This window comes from Ascaphus truei, chromosome 14, assembly GCF_040206685.1.
Source record: "Ascaphus truei isolate aAscTru1 chromosome 14, aAscTru1.hap1, whole genome shotgun sequence".
Taxonomy (NCBI): Eukaryota; Metazoa; Chordata; class Amphibia; order Anura; family Ascaphidae; genus Ascaphus; species Ascaphus truei.
Window position 1 is genome coordinate 58,903,197 of NC_134496.1, and position 10,688 is coordinate 58,913,884.

A 10,688-nucleotide genomic window follows, 5' to 3' on the forward strand; every position below is an offset into this window, starting at 1 on the left:
TGTCTTCACCTGGCGGGGGGAGCTGCAGGAATCACTTCCACAGCACCGAAGCAGGTAAGCTGTGTCTGTGAGCCTGCAGCTCCCCCGCCGGCTGAAGACACCACAGATGCTGCCACCGTCACAGGACTGCTGCTGATCCTAGATGTCACCGCCACCCGGAAGGTAAGTGCCAAACCGTGTACCCGACCGGGTAGAACCTTTCATTTTGGCCGGGTACCCGTTACCCATTTTTTTATAGTTGAGGACCCAGTCCAACACTATTCTCTATTCATCTGCTCCTTCCTACATATCATCTTTGGTCTCGTTATGCCCTTCCTCGTCTCCTAAGCTCTACTAATAACTGTCTCCATTATACTTCTTACACCTCTACTGCGCACTCGCTCTCTTGCCTGAAACCCTTTCCCATCAATTTACCTGTGAAACTCACACACACTCAGTATATGCCAACATACCCTCTTCCACCCACATTTAAGATCAACCTTAAAATTCACAACTTAAATGAAGCATTTCAATAGCTTTTACTCGTTGCTACTGTCACTCATTCAGTCACTAACTATTGTTCCCAAGAAGTGCTTTATACTACAAGTACCCACCATTAAGGACAAGCATTGTCATCTACTGCACTTGTTCCCCCACCTGTTGTCTCTCTGTAAGTCTCCTTACATTTCTCTTAGATTGTAAACTACCCAGGACAGGGATTTACTTTCCTATTGTCTGTTTTTGTTTGTTGAATTTATTGTATAATAATTTCCTGTACTTTTTGGTCTCTCTTGTAAAGCGCTGAGTACACAATGGGTGGTATATAAATAGAGATATTTGCAGAGTCTAGAGACAAGGCACACGTGTATAGGTAGCTACAGTTTATCCGGGACCGTATGCATCCTTGAAGTGCCTGTCCCAGTTATTTTCTATTGATTGCAATGTAGGAGTGTCTGTCCTGTCTTATTTTTTTTATTATTATTATTATTATTATTATTATTATTATATATACAAAGATATATACAAAGATTGTTTCCTGTCGTTAGCATGACATTGTGTGACACAGTGTGATGTCATTGATTCAGTAGATTGTGTGCAGACCGGGACTGCAGTACAGTTTCACTGACATGAATAACTTGTGTGGTAGAAGCTCTAGAAGGAGCACAGCTGTGGGAGGGAGGTGGATTTGCTTTGTATCACATGGTTTGGAGCAAGGTTCATTGTATGTATCGTCAATAATAATTATAATAATAATAATGCAATGCTTAACTTTTTTATTTCAAGAGGAAAGACTGCAGAACAGAAGTGAATATTGAAGCCATGTGTTCATTTTCTTGCAAAATAGAAAATTGAAGGACAGTTGAAGAGGAGGAAAATGACTACACAGAGACAGATAAGCAATGTGTATATTTCTCATTTAGTATTTGTCGTTTTATTGACTCCAAAAAATCCGGCTGCTAAGGGTTTCGCATTGGACATATTCACCTCTACTCCACCCCTTCCTGTGATCTGTACCATGCAGATTTTTGTTGATTCAATACATCATGAATAGAGTGTGGCTACAGTATGAAGTACTGACCCAAGGACCACATCTACTACCATTCATAACAAGAACATGTGCAGTAGCGCACTGCTGCAGTTCTATGTTATTGCTATGAAAGGTTGAGGTGGTGCAATCATATGAATCTTGAGTGGGAGGGATCCTGTTTGCATCATTTAATTTGATCTAGGCCAGTAGAGTATATAACTCTCAGTACAGGTTACATATGGCATCAGTATTAGTGATTTAAAGAACAGAAAAACAGGAGTGGAGAACAAAACCAAGTAATGTTGAAGTTACTACTTTTTACTATTTACTTGGTCAGTCTGTACTGTCTACTCCCCACACAGCTGCTAAGGGTTTCCATTTGAGATACATTCACCTTCTACTCTGCACTACTGTGCTACCCTCTATTCAGAGATGAGTTCAAGTCATGTTTACCACTCTAAATCGCTCTGCAGTCATTGATTCAGCACATCATGGGTAGAGCATGGCTATAGATACAGCAAGCTTTATTTTACCCTAATATTGCATTAAAAAATAGAATATCACTCAGTTTCCTACAGATTTACTGATGCTGATAATGCAGAATCTCACCCTCCCATCATAATACACCAGAGGAAGAAATAATCCTTGCTATATATGTACATTGTGTGACATATTGCCTCCATGACCATTGATGGCAAATACATATTCTGTATAGAGCAGCTGTGTTATGATGTAGTTATTGATCATCATTGAGATATAATCACAAGAATCTTATGCAAAGGGAAACTGTCATTAGCATAGTGGGATTTCAGCCCCCAAACTTCTGTAATATTAATGCAATGTCTTACTTTTATTGCAGTGAACACCGAAGAGACGGATCTACTACAACACTGCACAGGACAAGAGTATACACTACAAGCAGCAAAATGATCATGCAGTTGACAATATGTTGTTCTGGTAATGTGCACAATTATTATGTACTGCACCGACACACTTTATTCGAGCAAATACCCAGTATGTACCTGGCAGATACCTGGAATGCGCCGCTCCTCACCTCTGGCAAGCCCCGTTGCGTTTGCCTTCCCAGCCTGGGTTCATGCCTGGCTGACGGGCGGCTGATCTGTTAAATGATAATGATTAGGATTTAATAGGCTGCAATACTTCGCGTGTCTACCAGATGGCATAAATTCATGAATTGTAATGCAGTATATATATATATACTGTGCAGTATTGCAGCCAGCGGGAATAAAATGCTTCAATCCCTGCTTGGAAAATACCTCAATGCACTCGGGCAGAAAACAGTCACAAACCTCAATACACCCGGGTATACCCGAATTCGTGGAACTAGCCGAGCTCGAATAAAGTGTGTCGCCAGTGTATGGGCTCCACACCACAGTGCTGGACATATTTTGTTAACTTCAACACTACCCCTACCATGGAGATGTCTTCCTGTGATTGGTGTTACTGATTCAGTACATCATATGCACAGTGTGGCTATTATATGATGGATTGATTTAATGAACCCACCAAACACTGATGACATCTGTATCATCTTCTGTAAAGTGCATCTACAGCAGGATATTATCAGCATTTGGGGTGATATAATCAGAGGCATCTATGTGCTTTTGTGCTGGGTAAAGTCCTCCAGCTGAACCGCCCCCCGCCCCCCACCCCCCTACACCTCCTGCACACAGGCAAACTTACTTACACACACAGCACACTTACTTATGCACACTGACACTTGGCATACCTACACACACACACCCCACAGCCACTGGCATGCATGCAGAGTCCTGGGCATGCAGGATGGGCATGCAGAGTACAGAATATCTCCACCTTGCTCTGGCCCGTACTCTTGGCCTACCCCCAGCATCTGTCACCCACAACCTCTGTTCCCTCCCTGTAAATTGCTGCACTAACACACCTTGGTCAGCGCTGCAACCGATCACAGCACCGGATCATGTCACTGTGATAGGAAGCAGTGCTAATTGACCGGTCAATCAATGCCACGTGGCAACATACGCACCAAAAGAGATTTCCATGCCCCCTGACAGGCTACTCCCTGGGCAGTGACCCTGCTCATCTTCCACCTCTGATCACAATATTCTCTCTTGGAGAGTGTAGCAAATTGGAGTTGGGGGAATTTCACCTCTGCAGTACATGTAGAGTCCTGTATGCAGAGTACAGAAAGTCTCCACCTTAGTCTGGCCCGTACTCTTGGCCTACCCACAGCATCTGTCACCCACAAATAATACATACACTAATACTCCCCACAATACACACTTTAATACCTCCTCAATAATAATCTCCCCAATAATATTATAGTCTTAAACACAATATACACAATACCCCCTAACACAAGATACCCAATCTAACACTCTCCTCTGCACCTCAACATAATATACACACTATAATACCCTACACACAATATAATACTCCCACACACACACAATATACACACTATCCTCCTACCGCCATAAAACACAACCAATAATACACACACACTTTGTGGATGTTGGGACCAGCTCCTTGCATGCACCAGTGAAAGAGAGAGGCCTGCCATCCGTGCCTCCCTCCGTTTCCCATCTTCTCCCTGTCTCTCTCCCTCCCTTTCTTTGCATCTCCCTGCATCTTTGCGTATACCCAGTCAGTGACGGCTCCGGTCACGTGATGCCTTAATATGGGCTTATCCATATATCTGTTGCAGAGATGGAGAGAGACCTGGAGATTTTACATTTCCTTATAATTCATATTGGTACTTAGTACGGGCACTTATTGTTTTATCAGTACTGGGTACCTGACCGTACTGGCCTACGAGTGAGAAGGCAATATTGGCATCACACAGTTACTGTTGAATATGTCATTCAATCCATTTTGAAAATAGTAATGCAATGTGGTTTTGTTTTGTTTGCTTTTTGCAGTAATGAAGAATGAAAAAGTTATATTAAAATTAAATTGGAGGGGAACTGGATTCAGCATTTCTTCATGAACTCTGCACTTGTGAGCATTGACCTTCTTGAGTGCCCTGACAGGTACACGCAACTTTAAGACTATAATCTTCATCAACTGCTGTGCAAGCTTTCGTGCTATACCTCCCCCTCCGGTTTTGATTTATACATTTGCTCTCTCAATTCATGTCCTCTAATATCTGGAGGCTCTCTCCTAGCATTTCTCTCTACCACAGCACGTCATCCCAATGTAACCTCTCTCTTGTTCTTTCTGTTTACTGTTTCCTCACTCCTCTGTAAAACTTTTCTAATTTCTCTAACTTCCACACTCCTGCTTTTATCCACATGTTCTATACACTTTCCTTCCCCTACCTTTGCATGTGTCTACACAAAGCACCATTTGTACAGACCTCTATTGCAGCTATTTCTGCACTGCTCAATGAAATGCACTCCTGCACATCCTATTCTCTTCCACCTTCCCTCATTCTCTACGCCCCCCTCTCAAAGCCCCCTCTCTCTATGTCTCCTCTCTCTACGCCTATCTGTCTCATTCTCTTGACGCCCTTCTCTCTCTACATATCCCTATCTCTGTCTCTCTCTACACCTATCTCTGTGTCTCCTTCTATGCTCGCTGATGTTGGGGGATATCTCTTATAATCTTGGACCGGCTCATATACACATCAGGCCTCCCTACTAAGAGTGTTAACCTATCTAATGTAATCCACATTCCTTTCCTTACTTTTCTCTTCCCTTCTCCTGTGCCCTCTGGAATGTCCACTCTTACTAACAAGGCTCTAGTTGTACATAACCTCTTCTGCTCTCATCAGTCACAATCAGTCATTCCCCTCACCGCATCTTACCTGTCCCACTGATTTGCCTCTGCTTAATTAAACTCTCCTCTGACATCTACTCTAACCTCTCTTCTCTCTTCTCTCTCTTTCTTTCTGCTTAAACTAACAATCTTATTAACTCTTACAATGCTATCCTCCTATCTATATGCCCCCTATAGGCTCTGACACACTCATCCCTCTAACCCACACCTTTGGCTAAATTCCCAAACACACTCATCACACTTCCACTCGCTGTTCTTAATACCTACGGAGGAAATCTCACACTTTGTTTGATTTTTCTACAGTAAAAATGTCTCCTGTCCTGTATAAAGCTGCTCTCTAGGGCTAAATACACTACTTTTTTCCACACTCATCAACACTCAAATTTAATTTACGCTGTTTTTTTTCTCTGTATTTGACTCCCTCCACTGACCTTCTCCTCCCACTTGCCATCCTTCCTTCACTTCTCCTCAAGCATTTGACTACTTCAGAGGCAAGGTGGATGCCACCCAAAAGGAGATTCCTTCTGTCCCTTCCCCCTTCTCTCCTTCTACCCAAATCTCCTTCTGCACTTGACTCCTTTTCTTCTCTTACAGAGCTGGAAGCTAATCATCTTCTATTCTCCCTCTACCACATGCCCTCTAGATCGTATCCCCTCACACCTTACTGCATCTCTTAGTCCCCACTCTCACCCACATCTTCAATTTCTCCCTATTCTCTGGATTTTTGCCCTCTTACTTTAAGCCTGTAGCGGTCACCCTTTTGTCAGAAACAAACTACACCCTATGTGCCTTACTAACTACCGCTCTGTATCCCTCATGCTGTTTGCCTTCTAATTGCTAGTGTCAACATTCTTAAATCACATGCCCTCCTGGATCCTTTACAACCTGCCTTTCGTACAGCACGTTCTACAGACTGTGCTTAAAGCTAATTCCCAAGGTTTTTCCCTACTAATCCTACTTGATCTATCGGCTGCGTTTGATGCTCTCAATCACTCTCCTCCTTCATATTCTAAACTCTCTCTTGGTATCAGTAACAAAGTTCTATCCTGGTTTTCATCATAACTTTCCTGTCACACATTCTCCATCTCTGTTGCTAACATGTCTTCGTCTTCTATTGATCTGTCTGTGGGTATACATCAGGGCTCTGTTCTGAGATCTCTCTTTCTCTCTACATACTATCATTTGGTGACTTCATCAATGCTTTTGGCCTTAGATATAATCTCTATGCGGATGATACACACACAAATCTATCCACCCCTGTTCTCACTCCTGCAATCCAGTCCCTACTCTTGGGTTGTCTCCTGGCTATATGCTCATGGATGGCACTCCACTGCCTTAAACTTAATGTCTAACACTGGGCTCATATTATCCCCTTTCTCCATCACAGTAAACAGTACTACCATCTATCTTGTCATCAAACATGTTGCATAGGAGTAACATTTGGCTCTTCAATTCCATCTCCATTCACATGCACGGCTATGGGTAAAATGTGTTGCCTCTTTCTCTGTAATATTGCCAAGATCTTCCCTTTCCCCTCTCAACCTACTGCTAAAACTCCAATGTATACTGTTATCCTATAGGTTATTTTAACATACTACTAACAGGCCTCCATGCTTCACAACTTTCTCCTATGCAAAACTCTGCTGCTTGAATTATCTCACTTTCTCCCACAACAGTCTCTGCTCATCTCCTTAAATCCCTGTCCTGGCATCCCATCAAGTTTTTGTATCACCTACAAAGTTCTCCTCCTTACCTTTTTGTTAAGGCTCTCCATTAATCTGCTCCTTCTTGCATATCATCTTTGATCTCTCGTTATGCCCTTGCTTGTCTCTTGCACTATAACCATAACTGTCTCCTGTAAACTTCTTTCACCTCTACTGTTCTCTCACTTGCCTGAAACCATTTTCCATCACTGCACCGTACATGTGAAACTTCCTCACACTCAGTATATGCCAACATAACCTCTTCCACCCACATGTAAGACCAATCTTAAAATTCACGACTTAAATCAAGCATTTAAAAAACTTTGACTCGTGGCTACTGTCCCACACCCACAGTCACTGCTAACAACTATTGTTCCCAAGATGTGCTTTCTACTAATTGTACCCACCATTAAGGACAAGCATTGTCATCTACTGCACTTCTTCCCCCAACTGCTGCCTCTCTTTAAGTCTTCTAACATTTCTATTAGATTGTAAAGTTCCCAGGGCAAGGATTTACTTTCCTATAATCTGTTTTTATTTGTCGCACTTATTTTTTAATTATTTTTCCCCTCTCCCCTAATGATATACATATAGGTTTTCCTGTCATTTGCATGACAGAGTTATTATGGTTAACTATTGCATCATGTAGACTGCCTTTTCAGTGTGATGTAATTGATTCAGTACTTTGTGTGCAGACTGTGACTGCAGTACAGTGTCACGAACATTAATGACTTGTGTGGTAGAAGCTCTAGAAGGAACACAGCTATGGGAGGGAGGTGGATTTACTTTGGATCACATGGTTTGGCGCAAGGTTCATTGTATGTATGATCATAACCATGCAATGCTTAACTTTTATTTCAGGAGGGAAGAACAGTGAATATTGAAGCCATGTGTTTCTTTTCTGTCAGAAGAGAAATTTTGAAAGACAGTTGAAGAGGAGGAAAATGACTACACAGAGACAGATAAGCAATGTGTATATTTCTCATTTAGTATTTGTCGTTTTGTTGACTCCACACAATCCAGCTGCTAAGGGTTTCGCATTGGACATATTCCCCTCTACTCTACCCTTCCTGTGATCTGTACCATGCAGGTTTTTGTTGATTCAATACATCATGAGTAGAGTGTGGCTGCTGTATGAAGTATTGACCCAAGGACCACATCTACTACCATTCATAACAAGAACATGTGCAGTAGCGCACTGCTGTAGTTCTATGTGTTTTATTAAAGGTTGAAGTGGTGCAATCATATGAATCTGGAGTGGGATGAATCCTGTTTGCATCATATGGTTTCATCTAGGCCAGTAGAGTATATCTCTCAGTACAGGTTACACATGGCATCAGTAGTAGTGATTTAAAGAACAGAAAAAACAAGAGAAACTTCAATGTTGATAACAAAGCCAAGTAATGTTGAAGATACTCCTTTAACTATTTATTTGATCAGTCTGTACTGTCTACTCCCCACACAGCTACTAAGTCTTCCATTTGAGATACATTCACCTCCTACTCTGCACTGCTGTTCTGTCCTCTATTCAGAGATGAGTTCCAGTCATGTTTACCACTCTGAATCACTCTGCAGTCATTGATTCAGCACATCATGGGTAGAGCATGGCTACAGATACAGTAAGCTTTATTTTACCGGCTGATCATCCATAATATTGCATTAAAACATAGAATATTACTCAGTTTCCAAAAGATTCAGTGATGCTAATAATGCAGAATCTTTCAACACATCCCATCATAATGCACCAGAGGAAGAAATAATCCTTGCTACACTACCGACACGTTTTATTGAAGCACGGCTAGCACCGCAAGCCGGGGGATGCCCCGGCGTGCTAGCCGCACTCCCTCAGCGTGCCGCGCATCACCGATGCACGGTCACGCGTCATCGGGTGCCTGCGCCCCCTGCACGCGCGTCCAGGGCTCCCCGAGGGAGCACTGGTGTCCCGCGATGTGGGGGACAGCGGCAGGGGGTTCCGGGGGACCCGACGGACCCGGCAGCGGAAGGGAGAAAGCCCCGATCGGAGGGCGCTCCTCCGCTGCTTCGGCGTGCGCCCGGCACCCTCCGGCGCGCGCCAGGTTACTGCTGCAGCGAAGAACGGGCAAATGCTCGAATAAACTCGGCCGCAGCAGTATATCTGTACATTGTGTGACGTTTGGCCTCCATGACCATTGATAGCAAATACATATTTTGTATTGAGCGGCTGTGTTATGATGTAGTTGTTATTGATCATCATTGAGATATAATCACAAGAATCTTATGCAAAGGGAAAATGTCTGCAGCATAGTGGGATTTCAGCTCCCAAACTTCTGTAATATTAATGCAATGTCTTACTTTTATTGCAGTGAACACTGAAGAGACGGATCTACGACAACACTGCACAGGACAAGAGCAAACACTACAAGCAGCAAAATGATCTTGCAGTTGCAAGTATGTTCTGTAATGTGCACAATTATTATTTATGGGCTACACACCACAGTGCTGGACATATTCTGTTAACTTCTACCCCTACCATGGAGATGTCTTCCTGTGATTGATTCAGTACATCATATGCACAGTGTGGCTATGATATGATGGATGGATTTAATGAACCCACCACCCACTGACATCTGCATCATCTTCTGTAAAGTGCAGCAGGATATTATCAGCATTTGGGGTGGTATAATCTGGGGCATCTATGTGCTTTTGTGCCTGGATAAGTTCCTCCAGCTGAACCACCCCCCTATACCTGCCACACAGGCATACTTACAGAGCACACTTACTTATGCACACTGACACTTGGAATACACACACACACACACACACACACACACACACACACACACACACGCATGCAGTGTCCTGTATGCAGAGTACAGAAAGTCTCCACCTTACTCTGGCCTGTACTCATGGCCTATCCCCAGCATCTGTCATCCACAACCTCTGTTCCCTCCCTGTAAAGTGCTGCACTAACACACCTGGGTCAGCGCTGCAGCTGATCACAGTGCCGGATCATGATGTCAATGGGATAGGCAGCAGAGCTGATTGACAAGTCAATCAATGCAGCTCCGCAATATATGCACCAAAAGAGATTTCTGTACCCCCTGTCAGGCTACTCCCTGGGCAGCGACCCTTCTCACCCCTCTCATTCCACCTCTGATCACAATAATCTCTCTTGGAGTGTGTAGCAAATTGGAGTTGGGGGAATCTCACCTCTGTAGTGCATGGTCACAATCTGGGCACTGTACCCAAATATTGGGCAATGTGGCACGTCTTACAGTAGAGAATAGAATAAGTAACTATATTCTTTACTTGTGTATTAAGGAACTTATTTGCAATAAAAATTCAGTCCACCTGGGACCAAGACTTTCTGGTTTTCTGAACAAAGTGGAATTGTTTTCCTATAATTTTATATTCTCTGAAATGTAACATCACAATAAAGTACTCCTATTTTTTTCCTTTGTGCTTTTTTATGGACTATTCCTTTATGTATTTCACTTAATGGGACTAATTACCTTACGATTAGATTTCACTTGTATTTTCTTGGGTTACTCTTTGGAATTTCTCTCTGTGTTCATTTATACTATCTTATTTAGAGCAGTCTTTGCCATTGGACCCCATTTCTTGCCAGAGAGATCTGTAACACAGAGTATTGAAGAGAGTACAGAACAGTGGTGAAGTAGATTTTTATGCTTCTAGGCAGCCTCCCTTCTCACCATGTA

At 42.9% G+C, this 10,688-nt stretch overlaps 1 long non-coding RNA gene across 5 annotated transcripts in view; it reads left to right on the forward strand.

Annotated features, from left to right (window-relative positions):
* The window catches only part of LOC142466237 (uncharacterized), a 40,424-nt gene extending 30,022 nt beyond the window's left edge, over positions 1-10,402 (forward strand). For 4 of the 5 annotated variants that reach the window (XR_012788100.1, XR_012788104.1, XR_012788102.1 and 1 more), the window contains 4 exons: positions 1,264-2,464; positions 4,429-4,539; positions 7,852-7,961; positions 9,333-10,402. This is a non-coding gene — a long non-coding RNA (uncharacterized LOC142466237). The remainder of the gene's footprint in view (positions 1-1,263; positions 2,465-4,428; positions 4,540-7,851; positions 7,962-9,332) is intronic. The other variant, XR_012788101.1, reaches the window with a different exon arrangement.
* Positions 10,403-10,688: the final 286 nt, after the last annotated feature.